The following is a 4,453-nucleotide window of genomic DNA, read 5'->3' as shown; positions in this document are numbered from 1 at the left end:
CTCTCTCTTCCCCCCCTCTTTCTTTCTTGCTTTCTTTGTTGGTATGTATGCAAGGTTCTCTTTTCCATACAGCCATTAATGAACCCGGAGATGAGTTCTTCAAATTTGAACTCAACTCCTCCTGTTTACAGAGCAAATGTTCAGCCTTAGGTGGGTTGCTTTTAGTTCCCATGTGAGTGATAGCAATTTTAAAAACACTGATAACTAATATTTAGTTTTAAAGTATTTGCTGTTCTGAGTTCTACCTAAAATTCAGTTAAACTTTGAGTATAACAGGGGTTCTTTGTTATTTTGGGAATGGCATGGAGAAGGGGAATGCCTTCTCTACATGCCTGTAGGTGACGGTCATAAACAGATGTGTGCAGCAGCAATTCATGTAAACAGTGGGATGATTGGCAGACCCAGAGTGCCTCGAAGAGAAAATTTAAGGGTAAGGTGGCCAAGAGGATGCAAGTCCTTCAGGCCTTAGAGGTTTGAAAGAGAGTGCTACACACCCATGTGATGGGCCTCAGGTTGTTTAGTTTGCCTATTTAAAGATGGTGTTCTAGGATAGTCACAGGAAGACCCAAGAGGTCTTGGCCAGGGCGTGCCTTCCCCATGTCAACTCCCTTGGAACCTTGAATTGCTTTAACGCTACCTCCACCCACAATCTTTCAGGAATACACAGCAATCTTCCTAGGGTCCTGCCTTTCAGGTAAAGTCTAGACGTAAAGAAGGCTTCCTCTGCCTTGGGAACCTAAGGAGAGTGATTGGAATAGATCTGTCCACCAATCCGGCAGGTGTAGATGGCAGCACCGTGTTCAGAACAGGGAGCAAGCATGTCGATGAGTTTGAAGGCATCAAGAGGGCCTGAGGATGGGTAGAGTTGTCAGAAACATGCCATCTCTCTGCACAGATGGATCCTCCCTTAGAGATTGTGCCAGCGGCTCTTAAAAGTTTCTAGAACAGAAGCCCTGTATGGCACAGGTGTCCCCAGGTGTGTGTTGCGAAGGACTCTGACTTTGTCAGGTGCTGGCAATTTTGAACGAATTAACTTGTAGAGAATTTAAAACCAGTGATACAATAAACTCAGACTGACTGGTTTTTCGTTTCATTGTATGCCAACAATTCTAAGCATCAGTGACATACTTCTATATCTGCTGGGCAGGAAGCTGAAGCTGTTCTTACCTCCTGGTCTGCCTCAGCTGTGTGGTAGAGGACATCTGTAGTCAGGGATCTTCCTGAAAAGAGAAGATGCAGGAAGAAAACCCCACTTCTCAACTGGTAAATAAGAAGCACTCAGGACTCAACTTGAAAGACTTGAGGCAGCCCAAGGGTGGGACAAGAAAATCCTCAGAAGTCAACAGGTGAGCAATGGTTAAGCAAACTTTAGTGCCAAGCAGCAAGGCAGCTTGGTAAACAGGCAGCTCGGCTCACGTCCTGGGCGAGCACTTGGGATTAGTATCTTTTCAGAGAAGAGCCAGGAGCTATCTCAGAGGAGGTGGGGAGGGGCATGAAACATCTTTTATGAAAGATCCCAACAAGACCTGGAAAAGAAGTTTGGGGTTAGGAAAGGTATCCTGGGCCATCTCATAGACCCTGGGGGATATCAGGGGATATTGGATGGGAGGGAGCCCAGATCTGACCTAAATCCAGGAATACACTTTCCAGAGTGTAATCCCAGACCAGATGCATTCCCTGGGGATGTGCAAGCAATACACACATGTCCAGTTCCTATCTCATATTTAGTGAATGAGAAATAGGGCCAGAGCCAGAAGTGTGTGTTTTACTGAGTAGTCCCAATGGCTGATTCCCACTCTGAGGACCCTGGTTTATTGGCTCCCTTGGAGAAGCAGCAACAGCTAGCCTGTCCTCCTGGGGCCTATGCCAGGCACCTGGGGTATGTGAATCTTCAGAGGAATGGCCAGCTAGGGCAGTACAGAAAATGCAAGGTATCTTTTGTCCTGTGCGTAGAGAGAATAATTTGAATTAACCACTTGGCCTGAAGAATTCCAAGGAAAGTAATTCTCTTTTGCCATCTCATTCTTCAGAAATTTAATACACTGTTATAACCCAGACCTAGTGTTTGGGTAAGGTCCTCTAGGTGTTTGACCAGAGCCCTTTCTTCACACTCAAATCTTAAGATAATGAAACCTTAAAAAAATGACACCTTCAAAGTTCACACACAAAAGGGGTTATAGAAAGGAAATGGTTGTCTAGGGTGTACGTGGCCTTGGCGTGCCAGGTGGGTACTCCTGGTTGCCTGGAGAAGCCCTGTGTCCTCACACTGCATAGGATATGCAATGATGCAGAGAGTATATGAATCTTAGGAATCAGACTTGGTTCAACTCCACTTTCTCATTATAAGCTCTATGGTCTAGGGCCAATTCTTTATTGACTGAGTCTTTACTCACTCTGACTCATCAAAATACTGTTAACTCACCCTTGGGGGTGAGGGCAAGCTGTGGTGGTTCATGATAACTAGAAGGCTGGGGTGATGCATAAGTGGACCCCCCAAGAGGTGGCAGGCCCCAGACATTGAGGGACATTGCAGTTCTCCCTGTGACAACCCTTTGTCAGAGTCATTTTTGTATTTAGCCAGTTTTACAGGTTTACCCTGACAGTCTTCTGATGTTGAGCCATCCCATGCTTCCTGGAGAGGGAGGTTACTTTGCCTGTAGGGTGTGAGCACCTGAGATGAAGGATGGTTTGGCACAGTTTCATCTATAGGATGTTTATACAAGTCTCCCAAGGCAGCATCATTTTACAAACTGGTTATCACGAATGGTATTGCCTCTACTAAAGGCTGATGGGCTCAACTGGGCAAATGATACCTGAGCTATGTGCCACCTGCCAGGATAGGGTGGGAACTCATGGCCATGGGGAAAGTATGGGGACTGAGTTAAACAGTAAAGCACCAGATGGGCAAGTGTGAGCAATCAAGGTCGTTGGGTTTAAAGGCAGCTGGAAGAGGCCTTTCCCTGGCTATATTGGCACTGACTGTCTTCTATATGTCCAATATTGGCTAATGAGGAAGGGATGGTCCTGACCTCTATTAATTCCTAGGCCAAGGTGGCTCCAGGCCAGAGTTGTAAAACTGTCAAGTCCTTCTGTGTGTAAGGATGGCCTAGGAGAGCTGCTAGCCTACAGGGGTTTGTGAGGGGTCAGACCCAATGGGCTCCAGAGATCCATTTTTAGTTACCAAGCCCCATGAACATGTTACATTTTATGGTGAAAGGAGTTTGCAGATGGGTTTCATGTGAGGAGCTTGAATGGAAAGACCCAACTGAACCATCAGAGGTCCCTAAAAAAATGCAAAGGGATATGGAGAAACCTCTGAGGGAGTGACCAGGGAAGGAGTGTGATGATAGGTAGAAGTGTGGTTGACTTTGCTGATGGAGGAATGGGGCCAAGAGCTATGGAGTGCAGACAGCTTCAAAGCTGAAGAAAGGCAAGGCAAAAGATTCCCCGCCATAGCCTCAGGCAAGGAGTACAACCCTTAAACAACTGTAGTCCAGTGAGAACCGTGTCAGCCTCCCAGACAGAACCAGAAGATCTCAAAATAAAACAGGCCACTAAATTGGAGTAAGTTGTTACAGTGGCCATAATGAAACTAGTAAATGAGGTTCCGAACAAGTATTCAGGTTAATCCTGTCTATTGGGCTTCCAACTACAAGAAGGTCCTTCGGTCTTTGACCTTGAAGTCTGGAGTTAGGATGTGGGCTGGCTTTCTTTGAGTGGCTGGTCGCACTGAAGGTCCAAGATCCTGAAGATCTGAGGTCAGAGATGGGAGTTCAGGCTAAGGGGTGGGGTACACTTACACTTTGGGGATGTTTTCAGGGTACTGTGGGGAGCCTGGGCAACAACATGGTGGGTGGCATAGGGCGTTATGGCTTTAGCCCAGCTGCTAGGTCTGGGCTTGTAACACCCATCAGAGAGGCTTAGCGTCTTGTTTGGACTTGTCCTAAACATTGCATCTTTCTTAGATCCTGAACATCCCTCACTGTCATAGACAGAACCCAAGATTTAAACTTGGTACTGTCCCAGTCAAATTACTTACGGATTATGTAACTTGGGCAAATTACTTAACTTCTCCAAAATGTAGTTTCCCCGTTTATAAACATGCACTTTGCTGTGTTGTTATAAGCAGGGCTGTTAAGAAGTGTAAACAGTACTGAAGAAAGCACCTGCACCTGAGGCTGCTGTTGGGGGAACATCTGGAGAGTCCTCCCCAGCTTTTGAAATGGACATGGAACCATCTTCCTGCTGGTGCAGGAGAAAGCCATAACCAGCCAGAGGTCTGGGGCTTCTGGGAATGTAATTAAGCAGGTGATTTGCTCCTCAGCCCCTCTGAAATAAGATATACAGCTGTAGTCTGGATCCAGGTTTTAGGGAAGGACAGAAGACAGGAAGTTGCATAGTCCGAGGCTGTAGATCTGGATTTTTTTTTTGAGAGGTAGAGACTGCCCTCTCA

This window comes from Grammomys surdaster, unplaced genomic scaffold, assembly GCF_004785775.1.
Source record: "Grammomys surdaster isolate TR1022 unplaced genomic scaffold, NIH_TR_1.0 174, whole genome shotgun sequence".
In the NCBI taxonomy this organism is placed as follows: Eukaryota; Metazoa; Chordata; class Mammalia; order Rodentia; family Muridae; genus Grammomys; species Grammomys surdaster.
Note: the sequence above shows the minus strand (reverse complement) of the source record.